This window comes from Salvelinus fontinalis, chromosome 25, assembly GCF_029448725.1.
Source record: "Salvelinus fontinalis isolate EN_2023a chromosome 25, ASM2944872v1, whole genome shotgun sequence".
NCBI lineage: Eukaryota > Metazoa > Chordata > Actinopteri > Salmoniformes > Salmonidae > Salvelinus > Salvelinus fontinalis.
The window spans coordinates 11,930,070-11,952,341 of NC_074689.1; the positions used below are offsets into that span (position 1 = coordinate 11,930,070).

At 46.3% G+C, this 22,272-nt stretch overlaps 1 protein-coding gene across 6 annotated transcripts in view; it reads left to right on the forward strand.

Annotated features, from left to right (window-relative positions):
- Window positions 1-22,272, forward strand: part of LOC129822843 (MAGUK p55 subfamily member 7-like) — a 249,857-nt gene that overhangs the window by 41,186 nt on the left and 186,399 nt on the right. For 3 of the 6 annotated variants that reach the window (XM_055881296.1, XM_055881291.1, XM_055881295.1), the window contains one exon: window positions 4,805-4,894. The exons of the other annotated variants lie outside the window; for them this stretch is intronic. The gene's annotated coding sequence lies outside the window, so the exon portion shown is untranslated. The remainder of the gene's footprint in view (window positions 1-4,804; window positions 4,895-22,272) is intronic. 6 annotated transcript variants of the gene reach the window in all.

Here is a 22,272-nt window from a genome sequence, read left to right on the forward strand (position 1 = left end):
TCATTGCTAAGAAGCTTAATGGCTGGATTAGTTGAAGCTACAAGTAGCCTGGTATTTGGTGGGACAATAAGAGACCCAAGAGGGGGCGGCCTTGTAATCCTGTCTACTTTAAAACCAAAATAAAGCTACTTATCTTTCTTTGAGGATGGTCCTAAAAGCTGTAACATGCGTCGTCACAGACAGGTAATAGTTGTTGTCTCTCTTTGTCTGAGCTGTTTGAACACCTGCATGTGGCTGCCCTGGCTTGCAGGTATACTACTGGCTGTCCTGGCTGGCAGGTATACTACTGGCTGGCCTAGCTGGCAGGTATACTACTGGCTGTCCTGGCTGGCAGGTATACTACTGGCTGTCCTGGCTATCAGGTATACTACTGGCTGGCCTAGCTGGCAGGTTTACTACTGGCTGTCCTGGCTGGCAGGTATACTACTGGCTGTCCTGGCTGGCAGGTATACTACTGGCTGGCCTAGCTGGCAGGTATACTACTGGCTGTCCTGGCTGGCAGGTATACTACTGGCTGTCCTGGCTGGCAGGTATACTACTGGCTGTCCTGGCTGGCAGGTATACTACTGGCTGTCCTGGCTGGCAGGTATACTACTGGCTGTCCTGGCTGGCAGGTATACTACTGGCTGTCCTGGCTGGCAGGTATACTACTGGCTGTCCTGGCTGGCAGGTTTACTACTGGCTGTCCTGGCTGGCAGGTTTACTACTGGCTGCTCGCTCGCACCTGGTCAAATGAGTGAACTGTCCTGATCCCTTCCTCACCAGCTGCTACACTAGTGGCTCTACCACAGACATGTATCTTCTTCGGGTGGTCATGTGTGTCTTTCTGTGCAACCGGACCTGGTGGCCCAAGCTGATCCTTTCCCTCTCCATCCCCTTTTGGGCCGTTGTTACTGATGGGTTCCGAGGGGGGTAACTGTCTTGGCTCCAGTTACCCCCCACGGTGGGGCTCCACTTCCCCATAGGAAGTGTCTGTTCCTGGGTTAGCTTACAGGGTGGAGAGGGTGGGGCTGACTGGGCCTAGGAGTCACCCCATGTTTATGCACTTGTTATCACGTGCCAGCGGACACATGAAAGGCTAAGTGTATTTGTGTGAACGTGCATGGTCTGTTGTGATGGGCTAGATAGTAGTACTTCTCGCTCCCTCGTTCTCGCTCCCTCGTTCTCGCGCTCGCGCTCCCTCGCTCGCCCTCTCTCGCTCGCTCGCCCTCTCTCGCTCGCTCGCCCTCTCTCGCTCGCTCGCCCTCTCTCGCTCCCTCGCCCTCTCTCCCTCCCTCGCCCTCTCTCCCTCCCTCGCCCTCTCTCCCTCCCTCGCCCTCTCTCCCTCCCTCGCCCTCTCTCCCTCCCTCGCCCCCTCTCTCACCCTCGCCCCCTCTCTCACCCTCTCTCCCTCGCCCTCTCTCTCACCCTCTCTCCCTCGCCCTCTCTCTTGCCCTCTCTCGCCCTCTCTCTCGCTCTCCCTCACATTCTCGCCCGCTCTCTCTCGCCCGCTCTCCCTCGCTCTCAATTAAATTATCAAAACTATTAAATAACACACATGGAATCGAGTAGTAAACAAAAAAGTGTTAAACAAATCAAAATATATTTTATATTTGAGATTCTTCAAAGTAGCCACCCTTTGCCTTGATGACAGCTTTGCACACTCTTGGCATTCTCTCTTCACTATTATTCTACAATGTAGAAAATAGTAAAAATAAAGAAATACCCTTGAACGAGTAGGTGTCCAAACTTTTGACTGATACTATATTTCGATTGATTTGGTAATGTAAATATATGTTTCCCATGCTAATAAAGCCCTTTGAATTGAATTAGAGAAAGACACAGATGCAGTGAGACACATTTTTTTATTTTTTATTCTGGTCCCCCGTGGGAAACAAACCCACAACCCTGGCATTTCAAGTGCAATGCTCTACCAACTGAGCCACACAGAGAGCGAGAAAGACACATACAGAGAGAGCAAGAGAGACCATGTGTCCTACTGACTGTGTGACCTCTTCAGGTGAGGGCAGTGGAGATGGCCATGCTCTGCCGGGGGGTGTTATTGAATGACAATGTTCTATTGTCATTCAAAGCAGGCAAGGTGAAATGAGGCAGGCAGCCGGGCAAGGAAAGGACTGAGTGAGAGAAGCAAGGGGCTGAGAAGGGGGCCCATCTTGGCTTAGCTTTGTTCCACCTAGCTGGATGGTTAATGCCATCGAACGAATGACCAGAGATATTCACTCACTCACTCCCTATTCTCTGAAACTTTTAGGCCACTCATCCCTCCCTCCCCTCTCCTCCCTCTCCACCTCTATCCTCCCGCTCTGCTTCCTCTCCCCCCTCTCTCCTCCTTCCTCTCTTCTCGCTCTTTCTCCTTGTTCAGTCCATTCCCATGCATACAGTGCAGCTCTTTGTGGAGCTCTCACCCTTAATAGTACTGCTGGGTGAGTTGAGGTTACATTCCCCGCACTGCCGCATTCCACTGTTACCCCCCCACCCCACCACTTTTGCGTCAGGGGTTGCCTCTGTGGCACTGACACAATATTCAATTGAATTAATGCACAGCTGCATGGCACAGAATGAGAGACTTATCCTGGGAAACCAGGTCCTGGATGGACAAAGTGGGGGTGAAAAAACACTTCAATTTATTACAAAAGCTCATTAAGGAGAAAGGTTCAATCTCACTGCTAGCTAGTCCCAGACAGACAGGTCACATATCCAGGGTGGCTAAATAAAACCAAACCAGGCAGGAGAGGAGATCTCGGCTGCTTCTCTCTTCATAGACACCAATAGGAAGCTGAGTGATTTGGAGTCATAGCTTGATATTTAGCTGCATAGCTTCTCTCATTCTGGGAAAGCAGCACAGGTATGAGTTGTAGAGAATGTTTTTCATTTTCACTCTGGTCTAGTATACGCTGGGCTACAGCCAATGAGATATATACATATACAGTTGAAGTCGGAAGTTTACATACACCATAGCCAAATACATTTAAACTCAGTTTTTCACAATTCCTGACATTTAATCCAAGTAAAGATTCCCTGTCTTAGGTCAGTTAGGATCACCGCTTTATTTTAAGAATGTGAAATGTCAGAATAATAGTAGAGAGAATAATTTATTCCAGCTTTTATTTCTTTCATCATATTCCCAGTGGGTCAGAAGTTCAATTAGTATTTGGTAACATTGCCTTTTAAATTGTTTAACTTGAGTCAAACGTTTTTGGTTAGCCTTCCACAACCTTCCCACAATAAGTTGGGTGAATTTTGGCCCATTCCTCCTGACAGAGCTGATGTAACTGAGTCAGGTTTGTAGGCCTCCTTGCTCGCACACACTTTTTCAGTTCTGCCCACAAATGTTCTATAGGATTGAGGTCAGGGGTTTGTGATGGCCACTCCAATATCTTGACTTTGTTGTCCTTAAGCCATTTTGACACAACTTTGGACGTATGCTTGGGGTCATTGTCCATTTGGAAGACCCATTTGCGACCAAGCTTTAACTTCCTGATTGATGTCTTGAGATGTTGTTTCAATATATCCACATAATTTCCTCCCTCAGGATGCCATCTATTTTGTGAAGTGCACCTGTCCCTCCTGCAGCAAAGAACCCCCACAACATGACGCTGCCACCCCCGTGCTTCACGGTTGGGATGGGGTTCTTCGGCTTGCAAACCTCCTCCTTTTTCATACAAACATAACAATGGTCATTATGGCCAAACAGTTCTATTTTTGTTTCATCAGATCAGACTACATTTCTCCAAAAAGTACGATCTTTGTCCCCATGTGCAGTTGTAAACCGTAGTCTGTCTTTTTTATGGCGGTTTTGGAGCAGTGGCTTCTTCCTTGCTGAACGGCCTTTCAGGTTATGTCGATATAGGACTCGTTTTACAGTGGATATAGATACTTTTTGTACCGGTTTCCTCCAGCATCTTCACAAGGTCCTTTGCTGTTGTTCTGGGATTGATTTGCACATTTCGCACCAAAGTACGTTCATCTCTTGGAGACAGAACGCGTCTCCTTCCTGAGCGGTATGACGGCTGCGTGGTCCCATGGTGTTTATACTTGCGTACTATTGTTTGTACAGATGAACGTGGTACCTTCAGGGGTTTGGAAATTGCTCCCAAGGATGACGCAGACTTGTGGAGGTCTACGAATTTTTTTTGAGGTCTTGGCTGATTTTCTTTTGATTTTCCCATGATGTCAAGCAAAGATGAACTGAGTTTGAAGGTAGGCCTTGAAATACATCCACAGGTACATCCACAGGTACACCTCCAACTGACTCAAATGATGCTTCAGAATCTTCTAAAGCCATGACATCATTTTCTGGAATTTTCCAAGCTGTTTAAAGGCACAGTCAACTTAGTGTATGTAAACTTTTGACCCACTGGAATTGTGATACAGTGAATTATACGTGAAATAATCTGTCTGTAAACAATTGTTGGAAAAATGACTTGTGTCATGCATGAAGTAGATGTCCAAACCGATAGTTTGTGTGTAATGTATATATACACACACACACACAGTATACACCATTGGCGACAGCGCTGTATTGCTTCTATGTGCAGTCAGCCCCATCTAGTGGTGATCAGTGGTAAATGCATTGGAGGATATTTTTTGAATGAGCTTTGTATGAACGGTACTTCCTCAAAGATTTTTATCCTCTCTCTCATTTGTATACTGTGTGTAGAATTCTATGGTGACACTCCTTTTCCTTCTCTCTCTCTCACTCACTCACTCACTCACTCACTCACTCACTCACTCACTCACTCACTCACTCACTCACTCACTCACTCACTCACTCACTCACTCACTCACTCACTCACTCTGACAGACAGGCTCTAAGGTGGTACAGTGAAGGGGTGGAGCGTGATGAGCCTTCTGGCACACTAACTGAAAGAACCAGAGTAGCAGGTCTGATCAGGTGGGTTGCTGCTACGCTCTGTGGGTGTGCATGTCTGCCTGTTGAATGTTCTGGAAAACCCTTTATTGTGTCTGTTTATTTGTAGGTTAGTGTGTTTCTCCCTTCCTGTGACTTGCTTTCTTTTGTATATAAACTCAGCATAAAAATAAACGTCCCTTTTTCAGGACCCTGTCTTTCAAAGATAATTCGTAAAAATGCATATTTCTTCACAGATCTTCATTGTAAAGGGCGTAAACATTGTTTCCCATGCTTGTTCAATCAACCATAAACAATTAAAGAACATGCACCTGTGGAACGGTTGTTAAGACAGAAAACAGCTTACAGACGGTAGGCAATTAAGGTCACAGTTATGAAAATATAGGACACTAAAGAGGCCTTTCTACTGACTCTGAAAAACACCAAAAGAAAGATGCCTAGGGTCCTTGCTCCTCTGTGTGAACGTGCCTCAGGCTTTCTGCAAGGAGACATGAGGACTGCAGATGTGGCCAGGGCAATAATTTGCAATGTCCGTACTGTGAGACGCATAAGACAGTGCTACAGGGAGACAGGACGGACAGCGGATCGTCCTCACAGTGGCAGACCACGTGTAAAAACACCTGCACAGGATCGGTACATCCGAACATCACACCTCCGGGACAGGTACAGGATGGCAACAACAACTGCCAGAGTTACACTAGGAACGCACAATCCTTCCATCAGTGCTCAGACTGTCCGCAATAGGCTGAGAGGGGCAAAAATTTTGTCTATGGGCACAAACCCACCGTCGCTGGACCAGACAGGACTGGCAGACAGGGCTCTTCACTGACGAGTTACGGTTTTGTCTCACCAGGGGTGATGTTCGGATTCTCGTTTATCGTCGAAGGATTGAACGTTGGAGCGGGGTCGATTTGGAGGTGGAGGGTCCGTCATGGTCTGGGGCAGTGTGTTACAGCATCATCGGACTGAGCTTGTTTTCATTGCTGGCAATCTCAATGCTCTGCGTTACGGGGAAGACATCCTCCCTCATGTGGTACCCTTCCTGCAGGCTCACCCTGACATGACCCTCCTGCATGACAATGCCACTAGCCATACTGCTTGTTCTTCGCGTGATTTCCTGCAAGACAGGAATGTGACAGGAAAAAGTATGTATGTCTATATAGGTATGTGTATGTATATATGTGTATATGTATGCATACGTGTATGGATATATATATTTACCCCAAAAAATATGGGGGAATGGAAATGATGCAGACAATTACATTGGAAGCAACATTCTTTCCGCAATACTAAGCTGATCCACCCCTAAAAGAAAAAAAAAAAAAAAAAAAAAGACAGGAATGTCAGGGTTCTGCCATGGCCAGCAAAGAGCCTGGATCTCAATCCCATTGAGCACGTCTGGGACCTGTTGGATCGGAGGGTGAGGTAGCATAGAGGCCTTGTCAGTATCGAAGAGGCCCTAAAGTTAAGAGGCCCCTTTTCAGGTGCATAGAGGCCTTTACAGATCTCTCTCTCAATTCAATTGAAGGGCTGTATTGGCATGGGAAACATATGTTTACATTACAAAAGCAAGTGAAATAAACAATCAAAAAATGATCATCAGTAAACAACATTATACTCATAAATGTTCCAAATAGCATTCTAGTTTGATCTGTTTTTTTTGTTAATTACTTGACACATTGGAAAGATCTATCTTTTTGTTTTCTCATGATTTGGTTGGGTCTTATTGTGTTGCTGTCCTGGGGCTCTGTGGGGTCTGTTTGTGTTTGTGAACAGAGCCCCAGGACCAGCTTGCTTAGGGGGCTCTTCTCCAGGTTCATCTCTCTGTAGGTGATGGCTTTGTTATGGAAGGTTTGGGAATCGCTTCCTTTTAGGTGGTTGTATAATTTAACGTCTCTTTTCTGGATTTTGATAATTAGTGGGTATCAGTCCAATTCTGCTCTGCATGCATTATTTGGTGTTCTACGTTGTTCACTGAGGATAGTTTTGCAGAATTTCGCATGCGGAGTCTAAATTTGGTATTTGTCCCATTTTGTGAATTCTTGGTTGGTGAGTGGATCCCAGACCTCACAACCATAAAGGACAATGGGTTATAGAACTGATTCAAGTATTTTTTGCCAGATCCTAATTAGAATGTCAAATGTTATGTTCCCTTTGATGGCATAGAAGGCTCTTCTTGCCTTGTTTCTCAGATCATTCACAGCTTTGTGGAAGTTACCTGTGGCGCTGATGTTTAGGCTGAGGTATGTATCGTTTTTTGTGTGCTCTAGGGCAACGGTGTCTAGATGGAATTTGTATTCGTGGTCCTGGCGACTGGACCTTTTTTGGAACACATTATTTCTGTCTTACTGAGATTCACTGTTAATTCCACCGTCTGACAGAATCTGTGCAGGAGATCTAGGTGCTGCTGTAGGCCCTCCTTGGTTGGTGACAGAAGCACCAGAACGTCAGCAAACAGTAGACATTTGACTTCTTATTGATATACATGTTGGAGGTGGGTGTGGCTTATGCTGCATTCCTGTGGAGTGTCTGTGTGTGTGTGTGTGTATATGGATTTTATAATGTCGTATGTTTTTCCCCCAACACCATTTTCCCTCAGTTTGTTTTGTAGACCCTCATACCAAATTGAGTGTAACACCGTACCCAAACCGGCCGTGCGCAAATTGATTTTGTCCCCCCACACCAAACGCTATCACGACACGCAGGTTGAAAAATCAAAACAAACTCTGAACCAATTATATTAATTTGGGTACAGGTCGAAAAGCATTAAATATTGATGGCAATTTAGCTAGCTAGCTAACTTTCATAGTTACCACGACGACGACTGAACTCAGTTCATGTTTCAATCACCCACGTATGTCTAACCAATGAGGAGATGGCATGTGGGTATCTGCTTCTATAAACCAATGAGGAGATGGGAGAGGCAGGACTTGCACCGCGGTCAGCATTACAAATAGAACTGACTTATATTTTAGCGCTTGGCTAAAATATTTTCAAATATCACTATTTTCCAAGATGGCATAGCAGTTCAGACGTCTTTTTTGTCCTCGTATTGTCGTGTCCTGTATACATATATATTTACACCTTTCTTCGCATATCTTTATATATTTTATTATCCAAGAACTCAACTACAAAAGCTTTCCTGCAACCCGCCTCACCAATTACAAAAAAAAAAGTATTATTTACCTCAAATCTGAAAATCCACAGTGGAAGCTAGCCAGAGGCTAACCAGAAGCTGGCCAAAACTAGCCAGAAGCTAGCCGGAAGCTACCCAGAAGCTAACTAGAAGCTAGCCAGTAGCTGATCTGAAGCTGCCCAGAAGTTAGCCGGTTTGCTGGCTAGCGTTGGTGTTTCAGCTGCCCATGTTTTGTGGTCTTCAGCTATTCCTTTAGCTCGATAATCTATCGGCACTTTTGTGCAACACGACTCGGACCGGAGCATACCGGGCCTATTTTTCTCAGTGTCCCCGGATTTCAGCCGTAGGCTCTGGACGTTTGCACCTTGATTTCGCAGCTAGCTAGCTGCAAACCGTGTGACTATTGGCTTACGTCGATCCCGGAGCAAACTTAAATTATTCCGGAGCTAGCCAGCTGAGGAGTTCCATCAGCCATTCCTGCGCTAAGTCACCTATCCGGACCTGTTTTGTTGTTGTTGTTGTTGTTGTTGCTGCAGATGCGGAGCCCCATCGGGCCTTCACGACTGACTGCCGACATTATCTGCCCGAGGGAGTTATCCAACTGGCACCTCCGTCGCAACGTTACCTGAACGCTCATCTGGGGACCGCTAATCGTTAGCGGTCTTAACGGCTGCTATCTGAATAAGTATATCGGACAATTTTTTCTTGGGTCACTATATCTATTTTGCCAATTGGATTGATCCCCTCTACCACACGGAACCCCACTAATCTACCGACGGAAACGCACGAGGTGTCTAAAAATAGACTTCCATCCTATGCTATCTTGCTACCGATAGCCATCTACCCGGCCAGCTGTCTGGATCGCCGTGACCCCAACCAACCTCTACTCACTGGACCCTTATGATCACTCGGCTAAGCATGCCTCTCCTTAATGTAAATATGCCTTGTCCATTGCTGTTCTGGTTAGTGTTTATTGGCTTATTTCATTGTAGAGCCTCTAGCCCTGTTCACTATACCATATCCAACCTTGCAGTTCCACCACCCACATATGCGATGACATCACCTGGTTTCAATGATGTTTCTAGAGACAATATCTATCTCATCATCACTCAATACCTAGGTTTACCTCCACTGTATTCACATCCTGCCATACCTTTGTCTGTACATTATTCCTTGAAGCTATTTTATCGCCCCCAGAAACTTCCTTTTACTCTCTGTTCTAGACGTTCTAGACGACCAATTCTCATAGCTTTTAGCCGTACCCTTATCCTACTCCTCCTCTGTTCCTCTGGTGATGTAGAGTTGAACCCAGGCCCTGCAGTACCTAGCTCCACTCCTATTCCCCAGGTGCTCTCTTTTGATGACTTCTGTAACCGTAATAGCCTTGGTTTCATGCATGTTAACATTAGAAGCCTCCTCCCTAAGTTTGTTTTGTTCACTGCTTTAGCACACTCTGCCAACCCAGATGTTTTAGCCGTGTCTGAATCCTGGCTTAGGAAGACCACCAAAAATTCTGACATTTTCATCCCCAACAACAAGATTTTCAGACAAGATAGAACGGCCAAAGGGGGCGGTGTTGCAATCTACTGCAAAGATTGCCTGCAGAGTTCTGTTTTACTATCCAGGTCTGTTCCCAAACAATTTGAACTTCTACTTTTAAAAATCCACCTCTCTAAAAACAAGTCTCTCACCGTTGCCGCCTGCTATAGACCACCCTCTGCCCCCAGCTGTGCTCTGGACACCATATGTGAACTGATTGCCCCCCATCTATCTTCAGAGCTCGTGCTGCTAGGCGACCTAAATTGGAACATACTTAACACCCCAGCCATCCTACAATCTAAGCTTGATGCCCTCAATCTCACACAAATTATCAATGAACCTACCAGGTACCACCCCAATTCCGTAAACACGGGCACCCTCATAGATATCATCCTAACCAACTTGCCCTCCAAATACACCTCTGCTGTTTTCAACCAAGATCTCAGCGATCACTGCCTCATTGCCTGCATCCGTAATGGGTCAGTGGTCAAACGACCTCCACTCATCACTGTCAAACGCTCCCTGAAACACTTCAGCGAGCAGGCCTTTCTAATCGACCTGGCCGGGGTATCCTGGAAGGATATTGATCTCATCCCGTCAGTAGAGGATGCATGGATATTTTTAAAAAAACGCCTTCCTTACCATCTTGAATAAGCATGCCCCATTCAAGAAATTTAGAACCAGGAACAGATATAGCCCTTGGTTCTCTCCTGACCTGACTGCCCTTAACCAACAGAAAAACATCCTATGGCGTTCTGCATTAGCATCGAACAGCCCCCGTGATATGCAACTTTTCAGGGAAGCTAGGAACCAATATACACAGGCAGTTAGAAAAGCCAAGGCTAGCTTTTTCAAGCAGAAATTTGCTTCCTGCAACACAAACTCAAAAAAGTTCTGGGACACTGTAAAGTCCATGGAGAATAAGAACACCTCCTCCCAGCTTCCAACTGCACTGAAGATAGGAAACACTGTCTCCACCGACAAATCCACTATAATTGAGAATTTCAATAAGCCTTTTTCTACGGCTGGCCATGCTTTCCACCTGGCTACCCCTACCCCGGTCAACAGCACTGCACCCCCCACAGCAATTCGCCCAAGCCTTCCCCATTTCTCCTTCTCCCAAATCCAGTCAGCTGATGTTCTGAAAGAGCTGCAAAATCTGGACCCCTACAAATCAGCCGGGCTAGATAATCTGGACCCTTTCTTTCTAAAATTATCTGCTGAAATTGTTGCCACCCCTATTACTAGCCTTTTCAACCTCTCTTTCGTGTCGTCTGAGATTCCCAAATATTGGAAAGCAGCTGCGGTTATCCCCCTCTTCAAAGGGGGGGACACTCTTGACCCAAACAGCTACAGACCCATATCTATCCTACCCTGCCTTTCTAAGGTCTTCGAAAGCCAAGTTAACAAACAGATTACCGACCATTTCGAATCCCACCATACCTTCTCCGCTATACAATCTGGTTTCAGAGCTGGTCATGGGTGCACCTCAGCCACGCTCAAGGTCGTAAACGATATCTTAACCGCCATCGATAGGAAACAATACTGTGCAGCCGTATTCATTGACCTGGCCAAGGCTTTTGACTCTGTCAATCACCACATCCTCATCGGCAGACTAGACAGCCTTGGTTTCTCTAATGATTGCCTCGCCTGGTTCACCAACTACTTCTCTGATCGAGTTCAGTGTGTCAAATCGGAGGGTCTGTTGTCCGGGCCTCTGGCAGTCTCTATGGGGGTGCCACAGGGTTCAATTCTTGGACCGACTCTCTTCTCTGTATACATCAATGATGTCGCTCATGCTGCTGGTGAGTCTCTGATCCACCTCTACGCAGACGACACTATTCTGTATATTTCTGGCCCTTCTTTTGACACTGTTTTAACAACCCTCCAGGCGAGCTTCAATGCCATACAACTCTCCTTCCGTGGCCTCCAATTGCTCTTAAATACAAGTAAAACTAAATGCATGCTCTTCAACCGATCGCTGCCTGCACCTGCCCGCCTGTCCAACATCACTACTCTAGACGGCTTTGACTTAGAATATGTGGACAACTACAAATACCTAGGTGTCTGGTTAGACTGTAAACTCTCCTTCCAGACTCACATCAAACATCTCCAATCCAAAGTTAAATCTAGAATTGGCTTCCTATTCTGCAACAAAGCATCCTTCACTCTTGCTGCCAAACATACCCTTGTAAAACTGACCATCCTACCAATCCTCGACTTCGGTGATGTCATTTACAAAATAGCCTCCAATACCCTACTCAATAAATTGTCACCAAAGCCCCTTACACTACCCACCACTGCGACCTGTACACTCTCGTTGGCTGGCCCTCGCTTCATACTCGTCGCCAAACCCACTGGCTCCAGGTCATCTACAAGACCCTGCTAGGTAAAGTCCCCCCTTATCTCAGCTCACTGGTCACGATAGCAGCACCTACCTGTAGCACGCGCTCCAGCAGGTATATCTCTCTGGTCACCCCCAAAACCAATTCTTCCTTTGGCCGCCTCTCCTTCCAGTTCTCTGCTGCCAATGATTGGAACGAACTACAAAAATCTCTGAAACTGGAAACACTTATCTCCCTCACTAGCTTTAAGCACCAGCTGTCAGAGCAGCTCATAGATTACTGCACCTGTACATAGCCCATCTATAATTTAGCCCAAACAACTACCTCTTTACCTACTGTATTCATTTATTTATTTTTGCTCCTTTGCACCCCATTATTTCTATCTCTACTTTGCACTTTCTTCCACTGCAAACCAACCATTCCAGTGTTTTTTTTTTCTTGCTATATTGTATTTACTTCGCCACCATGGCCTTTTTATTTTTTTATTTATTTTTATATATATTTTGTTTGCCTTCACCTCCCTTATCTCACCTCACTTGCTCACATTGTATATAGACTTATTTTTCACTGTATTATTGACTGTATGTTTGTTCTACTCCATGTGTAACTATGTGTTGTTGTATGTATCGAACTGCTTTGCTTTATCTTGGCCAGGTCGCAATTGTAAATGAGAACGTGTTCTCAATTTGCCTACCTGGTTAAATAAAGGTGAAATAAAATAAAATAAATAAATAAATTGGCAACACAGATGCTCGTTGGCGCGCGCAAGCAGTGTGGGTGCATGTTAAAATTTATTTTGCAACACTCGCACACGCAATGCGAGTGGTGTGGTCAGCATGTAAAGCTTTTTTGAAATCAACAAAGCATGAGAAGACTTTGCCTTTGTTTTGGTTTGTTTGTCAGTTAGGGTGTGCAGGGTGAATACGTGGTCTGTCGTACGGTAATTTGGTAAAAATCCAATTTGCTCTGTACATTGTTTTCGCTGAGGAAATGTACAAGTCTGCAGTTAATGATAATGCAGAGGATTTTCCCAAGTTTGCTGTTGACGCATATCCCCCGGTAGTTATTGGGGTGAAATCTTAATCGTGGTCACTCTTTCTTTCTTTCTTTCCTTCTCTCTCTCTCTCTCTCTGTTCAGCTCTCTATCACTCTCCTGATTTCTCTTCCCCTCTCGATCTCAAGTTTACTCTGTAAAAGACAGACTGTCTGAAGTGTAACATGTCAAAATAATTTCATTTCCATCACTTTTTATTGAAACAAGGTAGGAAAACATTTAATGAAGTCTTAATGCATTATAATGTGTTCATATGTCGCATGGTGGGAAGACTGGGCTGTGCACATAAAATGACCTCAACATTCCTGGGGCAGACGCTGTGGAAAGACAGGTTTATATATATGTGATTTTATATGGATTTTTTTCAGATTCTGTCTCTCACAGTTGAAGTGTACCTATGATAAAAAATTACAGGCCTCTACATGGTTTGTAAGTAGGAAAACCTGTAAAATTGGCAGTGTATCAAGTACTTGTTCTCCCCACTGTATATATATAATATATATATTATGCCTCTCTGCTTGATAAGCCTCTCTGTGTATATACACACACATAGACACAGCAAGTGGCCCTGGTCTGACTCTGTACTGATCCTGAGCTGTTCAAACCATCTTGACCTCTTCTCAACCTGAAATCTTTCAGGGAAGGCCTGTTAGGTCAGAGGCTCAGACCTAGGCTCCTGTGGTGCAGATGTACAGTAACAGCCTGTTTAAGAGATCTTGTGTGAGGTACTTGATGGAGATATTCCGTAGTATTCAGACAGTTAAGTGGTGAACAATTTTGATTGATACTGCTATTTGTACTTCAGCTCTCCTTGCATGCTAGTAGATACCCATAGACTTCCAGTCATTGCGCTAGTGCTAGTTAGCATTGGCTTGCGAAATTACCTATAACTTCCTTCATATTAGACACAGAGACATGAACATTCATCTGACTCTGGGGAAGTAGATGAAGGGCATTATTGCCAAAATCCTGAAGTATCCCTTTAATTTAAATCCAAAAAGCAGGGATGTGCTCTTTCCATCAGACATGATAGAGTAGTACCTCCTTCTGTCATCCATTTCTTTGCTCACACACCTTGCTGCTTGCATCCCTCTCCCTCCGTCCCTCCCTCAGGCAAGGAACACTACACAGCCACCCCTGGGTTGTAGCGGTCTTCATTTAAGAACCCCAATCCCACATAACCTTAACAAATGTTACCAACTAATACCGGCCTGCAGCCTCCAGGCTGGCCGTTTGGCACGTCCCCCTAACACAGCTAAATCCTCTGCCCTTCTCTTCCAGCTACTTCTAATAGGATAGACGTGTTTAACTATACCTAATCAGAAGGAGCTCGGGTTAGGATCTAGGGTTAGTTTTAGGGTTAGGATCTAGGGTGAGGATTTGGGGTGAGGATCTAGGGTTAGTTTTGGGGTGAGGATCTAGGGTTAGTTTTTGTGTTAGAATCTAGGGTTAGTTTTTGTGTTAGAATCTAGGGTTAGTTTTAGGGTTAGTTTTAGAGTGAGGATCTAGGGTTAGATTTAGAGTGAGGATCTAGGGTTAGATTTAGAGTGAGGATCTAGGGTTAGATTTAGAGTGAGGATCTAGGGTTAGATTTAGAGTGAGGATCTAGGGTTAGATTTAGAGTGAGGATCTAGGGTTAGATTTAGAGTGAGGATCTGGGGTTAGTTTTAGAGGGAGGATCTGGGGTTAGTTTTAGAGGGAGGATCTGGGGTTAGTTTTAGAGGGAGGATCTGGGGTTAGTTTTAGAGGGAGGATCTGGGGTTAGTTTTAGAGGGAGGATCTGGGGTTAGTTTTAGAGGGAGGATCTGGGGTTAGTTTTAGAGGGAGGATCTGGGGTTAGTTTTAGAGGGAGGATCTGGGGTTAGTTTTAGAGGGAGGATCTGGGGTTAGTTTTAGAGGGAGGATCTAGGGTTAGTTTTAGAGGGAGGATCTAGGGTTAGTTTTAGAGGGAGGATCTAGGGTTAGTTTTAGAGGGAGGATCTAGGGTTAGTTTTAGAGGGAGGATCTAGGGTTAGTTTTAGAGGGAGGATCTAGGGTTAGTTTTAGAGGGAGGATCTAGGGTTAGTTTTAGAGGGAGGATCTGGGGTTAGTTTTAGAGGGAGGATCTGGGGTTAGTTTTAGAGGGAGGATCTGGGGTTAGTTTTAGAGGGAGGATCTGGGGTTAGTTTTAGAGGGAGGATCTGGGGTTAGTTTTAGAGGGAGGATCTGGGGTTAGTTTTAGAGGGAGGATCTGGGGTTAGTTTTAGAGGGAGGATCTGGGGTTAGTTTTAGAGGGAGGATCTGGGGTTAGTTTTAGAGGGAGGATCTGGGGTTAGTTTTAGAGGGAGGATCTGGGGTTAGTTTTAGAGGGAGGATCTGGGGTTAGTTTTAGAGGGAGGATCTGGGGTTAGTTTTAGAGGGAGGATCTGGGGTTAGTTTTAGAGGGAGGATCTGGGGTTGGTTTTAGAGGGCGGATCTGGGGTTGGTTTTAGAGGGCGGATCTGGGGTTGGTTTTAGAGGGCGGATCTGGGGTTGGTTTTAGAGGGCGGATCTGGGGTTGGTTTTAGAGGGCGGATCTGGGGTTGGTTTTAGGGGGCGGATCTGGGGTTGGTTTTAGGGGGCGGATCTGGGGTTGGTTTTAGGGGGAGGATCTGGGGTTGGTTTTAGGGGGAGGATCTGGGGTTGGTTTTAGGGGGAGGATCTGGGGTTGGTTTTAGGGGGAGGATCTGGGGTTGGTTTTAGGGGGAGGATCTGGGGTTGGTTTTAGGGGGAGGATCTGGGGTTGGTTTTAGGGGGAGGATCTGGGGTTGGTTTTAGGGGGAGGATCTGGGGTTGGTTTTAGGGGGAGGATCTGGGGTTGGTTTTAGGGGGAGGATCTGGGGTTGGTTTTAGGGGGAGGATCTGGGGTTGGTTTTAGGGGGAGGATCTGGGGTTGGTTTTAGGGGGAGGATCTGGGGTTGGTTTTAGGGGGAGGATCTGGGGTTGGTTTTAGGGGGAGGATCTGGGGTTGGTTTTAGGGGGAGGATCTGGGGTTGGTTTTAGGGGGAGGATCTGGGGTTGGTTTTAGGGGGAGGATCTGGGCTTGGTTTTAGGGGGAGGATCTGGGCTTGGTTTTGGGGGGAGGATCTGGGCTTGGTTTTGGGGGGAGGATCTGGGCTTGGTTTTGGGGGGAGGATCTAGGGTTGGTTTTGGGGGGAGGATCTAGGGTTGGTTTTGGGGGGAGGATCTAGGGTTGGTTTTGGGGGGAGGATCTAGGGTTGGTTTTGGGGGGAGGATCTAGGGTTGGTTTTGGGGGGAGGATCTAGGGTTGGTTTTGGGGGGAGGATCTAGGGTTGGTTTTGGGGGGAGGATCTAGGGTTGGTTTTGGGGGGAGGATCTAGGGTTGGTTTTGGGGGGAGGATCTAGGGTTGGTTTTGGGGGGAGGATCTAGGGTTGGTTTTGGGGGGAGGATCTAGGGTTGGTTTTGGGGGGAGGATCTAGGGTTGGTTTTGGGGGGAGGATCTAGGGTTGGTTTTGGGGGGAGGATCTAGGGTTGGTTTTGGGGGGAGGATCTAGGGTTGGTTTTGGGGGGAGGATCTAGGGTTGGTTTTGGGGGGAGGATCTAGGGTTGGTTTTGGGGGGAGGATCTAGGGTTGGTTTTGGGGGGAGGATCTAGGGTTGGTTTTGGGGGGAGGATCTAGGGTTGGTTTTGGGGGGAGGATCTAGGGTTGGTTTTGGGGGGAGGATCTAGGGTTGGTTTTGGGGGGAGGATCTAGGGTTGGTTTTGGGGGGAGGATCTAGGGTTGGTTTTGGGGGGAGGATCTAGGGTTGGTTTTGGGGGGAGGATCTAGGGTTGGTTTTGGGGGGAGGATCTAGGGTTGGTTTTGGGGGGAGGATCTAGGGTTGGTTTTGGGGGGAGGATCTAGGGTTGGTTTTGGGGTGGGGATCTAGGGTTGGTTTTGGGGTGGGGATCTAGGGTTGGTTTTGGGGTGGGGATCTAGGGTTGGTTTTGGGGTGGGGATCTAGGGTTGGTTTTGGGGTGGGGATCTAGGGTTGGTTTTGGGGTGGGGATCTAGGGTTGGTTTTGGGGTGGGGATCTAGGGTTGGTTTTGGGGTGGGGATCTAGGGTTGGTTTTGGGGTGGGGATCTAGGGTTAGTTTTTTTAATTTTTTAAATTTTTTAAAATAAATTTTACCCCCTTTTCTCCCCAATTTTCGTGGTATCCAATCGCTAGTAATTACTATCTTGTCTCATCGCTACAACTCCCGTACGGGCTCGGGAGAGACGAAGGTCGAAAGTCATGCGTCCTCCGAAGCACAACCCAACCAAGCCGCACTGCTTCTTTAACACAGCGCGCCTCCAACCCGGAAGCCAGCCGCACCAATGTGTCGGAGGAAACACCGTGCACCTGGCCCCCTTGGTTAGCGCGCACTGCGCCCAGCCCGCCACAGGAGTCGCTGGAGCGCGATGAGACAAGGAAATCCCTACCGGCCAAACCCTCCCTAACCCGGACGACGCTAGCCCAATTGTGCGTCGCCCCACGGACCTCCCGGTCGCGGCCGGCTGCGACAGAGCCTGGGGGCGAACCCAGAGACTCTGGTGGCGCAGTTAGCACTGCGATGCAGTGCCCTAGACCACTGCGGCACCGGGAGGCCCTATCTAGGGTTAGTTTTGAGGTGAGGATCTAGGGTTAGTTTTGAGGTGAGGATCTAGGGTTAGTTTTGAGGTGAGGATCTAGGGTTAGTTTTGAGGTGAGGATCTAGGGTTAGTTTTGAGGTGAGGATCTAGGGTTAGTTTTGAGGTGAGGATCTAGGGTTAGTTTTGAGGTGAGGATCTAGGGTTAGTTTTGAGGTGAGGATCTAGGGTTAGTTTTGAGGTGAGGATCTAGGGTTAGTTTTGAGGTGAGGATCTAGGGTTAGTTTTGAGGTGAGGATCTAGGGTTAGTTTTGAGGTGAGGATCTAGGGTTAGTTTTGAGGTGAGGATCTAGGGTTAGTTTTGAGGTGAGGATCTAGGGTTAGTTTTGAGGTGAGGATCTAGGGTTAGTTTTGAGGTGAGGATCTAGGGTTAGTTTTGAGGTGAGGATCTAGGGTTAGTTTTGAGGTGAGGATCTAGGGTTAGTTTTGAGGTGAGGATCTAGGGTTAGTTTTGAGGTGAGGATCTAGGGTTAGTTTTGAGGTGAGGATCTAGGGTTAGTTTTAGGGTGAGGATCTAGGGTTCGTTTTAGGGTGAGGGTCTAGGGTTCGTTTTAGGGTGCGGGTCTAGGGTTCGTTTTAGGGTGCGGGTCTAGGGTTCGTTTTAGGGTGCGGGTCTAGGGTTCGTTTTAGGGTGCGGGTCTAGGGTTCGTTTTAGGGTGCGGGTCTAGGGTTCGTTTTAGGGTTAGTTTTAGAGTGAGGATCTAGGGTTAGTTTTAGGGTTAGTTTTAGAGTGAGGATCTAGGGTTAGTTTTAGAGTGAGGATCTAGGGTTAGTTTTAGGGTGAGGATCTAGGGTTAGTTTTAGGGTGAGGATCTAGGGTTAGTTTTAGGGTGAGGATCTAGGGTTAGTTGTAGGGTGAGGATCTAGGGATAGTTTTAGGGTGAGGATCTAGGGATAGTTTTAGGGTGAGGATCTAGGGATAGTTTTAGGGTGAGGATCTAGGGATAGTTTTAGGGTGAGGATCTAGGGATAGTTTTAGGGTGAGGATCTAGGGATAGTTTTAGGGTGAGGATCTAGGGATAGTTTTAGGGTGAGGATCTAGGGATAGTTTTAGGGTGAGGATCTAGGGTTAGTTGTAGAGTGAGGATCTAGGGATAGTTTTAGGGTGAGGATCTAGGGATAGTTTTAGGGTGAGGATCTAGGGATAGTTTTAGGGTGAGGATCTAGGGATAGTTTTAGGGTGAGGATCTAGGGATAGTTTTAGGGTGAGGATCTAGGGATAGTTTTAGGGTGAGGATCTAGGGATAGTTTTAGGGTGAGGATCTAGGGATAGTTTTAGGGTGAGGATCTAGGGTTAGTTTTAGGGTGAGGATCTAGGGTTAGTTTTAGGGTGAGGATCTAGGGTTAGTTTTAGGGTGAGGATCTAGGGTTAGTTTTAGGGTGAGGATCTAGGGTTAGTTTTAGGGTGAGGATCTAGGGTTAGTTTTAGGGATAGTTTTAGGGTGAGGATCTAGGGATAGTTTTAGGGTGAGGATCTAGGGTGAGGATCTAGGGTTAGTTGTAGGGTGAGGATCTAGGGTTAGTTGTAGAGTGAGGATCTAGGGTTAGTTGTAGGGTGAGGATCTAGGGTTAGTTGTAGGGTGAGGATCTAGGGTTAGTTGTAGGGTGAGGATCTAGGGTTAGTTGTAGGGTGAGGATCTAGGGTTAGTTGTAGGGTGAGAATCTAGGGTTAGTTGTAGGGTGAGGATCTAGGATTAGTTGTAGGGTGAGGATCTAGGGTTAGTTGTAGGGTGAGGATCTAGGGTTAGTTTTAGGGTGAGGATCTAGGGTTAGTTTTAGGTTGAGGATCTAGGGTTAGTTTTAGGGTGAGGATCTAGGGTTAGTTTTAGGGTTAGTTTTATGGTGCGGGTCTAGGGTTCGTTTTAGAGTGCGGGTCTAGGGTTAGTTTTAGGGTGCGGGTCTAGGGTTTGTTTTAGGGTGCGGGTCTAGGGTTAGTTTTAGGGTGCGGGTCTAGGGTTAGTTTTAGGGTGCGGGTCTAGGGTTAGTTTTAGGGTTAGTTTTAGAGTGAGGATCTAGGGTTAGTTTTAGAGTGAGGATCTAGGGTTAGTTTTAGAGTGAGGATCTAGGGTTAGTTTTAGGGTGCGGGTCTAGGGTTAGTTTTAGGGTGCGGGTCTAGGGTTAGTTTTAGGGTGCGGGTCTAGGGTTAGTTTTAGGGTGCGGGTCTAGGGTTAGTTTTAGGGTGCGGGTCTAGGGTTAGTTTTAGGGTGCGGGTCTAGGGTTAGTTTTAGGGTGCGGGTCTAGGGTTAGTTTTAGGGTGCGGGTCTAGGGTTAGTTTTAGGGTGCGGGTCTAGGGTTAGTTTTAGGGTGCGGGTCTAGGGTTAGTTTTAGGGTTAGTTTTAGAGTGAGGATCTAGGGATAGTTTTAGGGTGAGGATCTAGGGTTAGTTTTAGGGTGAGGATCTAGGGTTAGTTTTAGAGTGAGGATCTAGGGTTAGTTTTAGAGTGAGGATCTAGGGTTAGTTTTAGAGTGAGGATCTAGGGTTAGTTTTAGAGTGAGGATCTAGGGTTAGTTTTAGGGTGAGGATCTAGGGTTAGTTTTAGGGTGAGGATCTAGGGTTAGTTTTAGGGTGAGGATCTAGGGTTAGTTTTAGGGTGAGGATCTAGGGTTAGTTTTAGGGTGAGGATCTAGGGTTAGTTTTAGGGTGAGGATCTAGGGTTAGTTTTAGGGTGAGGATCTAGGGTTAGTTTTAGGGTGAGGATCTGGGGTTAGTTTTAGGGTGAGGATCTGGGGTTAGTTTTAGGGTGAGGATCTAGGGTTAGTTTTAGGGTGAGGATCTAGGGTTAGTTTTAGGGTTAGTTTTTGTGTGAGGATCTAGGGTTAGTTTTAGGGTGAGGATCTAGGGTGATGATCTTGGATTAGTTTTGGGGTGAGGATCTAGGGTTAGTTTTGGTGTTAGGGTTATTGTTGGGGAAAATAGGATTTAGAATGGGACTGAATTTTGTGTCCCCACAAGGTTAGTTGTACAAGACTGTGTGTGTCTGATTGTCCAATGCAGGCTGCCTAATAGGATGAGACGGACATTCTGGCATGCCTCTGGAGAACAGTGCAGCTATTGAACAATGTTTACACACACACTCTTTTTAACATTTCAACAATGTATTTTTATATTTTCCACAAACAGCTTTCGCTCCCGGATCCAGGAGGATTTCAGTATTAATATTTAACAAAATGTAATGTATGAGTGCACGAGAGTTTTCCATGCCAACTGTTTAGTACACTGTAATTATACACCGTCCATGAAACATACTGCGGCTGTGTTATGTGTGTATTATTACGGGGGTGTCGGGTGTCTGTGGTACATGTATTTTAATATTCAGTTTCTTTATTGCTTTGCTGAATGATCTTGCTGAATCATTGCCATGGCTACTCCTCTGGAACACTGATATGTGAATGCTTTTCAAATGGCACCAGAGCCCATATAGCTAGGGAATAGGGTGCCTTAGGGTAAATAGGGTTCCATTTGGGACACAACCTGTAACACTGTAATAGACTGACACCCCTACTGGAAGGGACCCCTCATTTATATCACACTCAGTCTACTCTGTAAGCACTAAACCCCCTTAAACCCACACCCTCTATCCATCCACACTTCTCTTCCTCGCCGTGTATCTCCCACTCTCCCTCTATCTCTCAATCTCTCCATCTATCTCGTCCCCCCCTGGTTCGCTCTCTCTAACCAGGCAGCATCACAGCAGAAATATTTGGACACATGTTTTATGGACCAGAAGAGTGTGCTCCTTCTGTCACCGTTTTCTCTCTATTGGGAGCGTGCGCGCACATGTGAAAACAACATAGTGTCCTCTTAAAACCGCACGTGACCACTAATGACACGGCATGCCTTTAAAAACAGACTGCGTCTGAGGCGTGAGTCACTGCCGCGGCGACAGATTACGAGACGGTGAATTAGGGAGACCCAGTGTTCAGATACACTCATTCAGGGCTCAGACTCACGGACAGAGGGGATCTAAGGTTGGATTTAGAGGAGTTGGGGATAAAGGGGGCAGAGTGGTGCGGTATACATACTTGTGTGTTTTCTCTTCTCGCTTGGCGATTCAGTAGTTGGACACTGGAAGTATGCGGGACTCTAGATGTCCCACTTGCTGTGTTCACTATCAGGTCACTCCCAGGAGAGGGCACCAGTGAGCTCAGAACCTGGTCCCGCTACATACCTGTACATACAGGAGCCAGGGTTTACAGCCACAATATGTTCAGTCAGTTAGGTGGAACATATTAGCATTTCCAATCTGATAATATTGATTATTCCACAATCCTGTTGTAGGCCAGTGCAAGACGTGTGGCTTTGTGAAGGTAAGTCAGTTGAGTCAATTTAACTTAATTGAGTATTAGATGGTTCTGGTAAGACCCGGATGAACTTGGTTGATGAACCTGAATTTAAACTTGGCACATCGTGACACCAGATTGACACAGCGGGGTTTACAGAGTGCTTCACCTGGGTCAGATGTATTTGCTTTATAAAAATAGGACTTCCAAAAGAGGAGGACTCATTAATTAGGGCTGAGAATTGCGGGGGACCTCACGATACGGAATTATCACGATACTTGTATTGCAATTCGATACTGTGATTTTATTGTGATTTGTTGTTCCAAACATATTGCTCACTATATGTCTGCTGCAGAGGGACAAGAGAGAGCCATGACAAAAATGTGTTTTGACC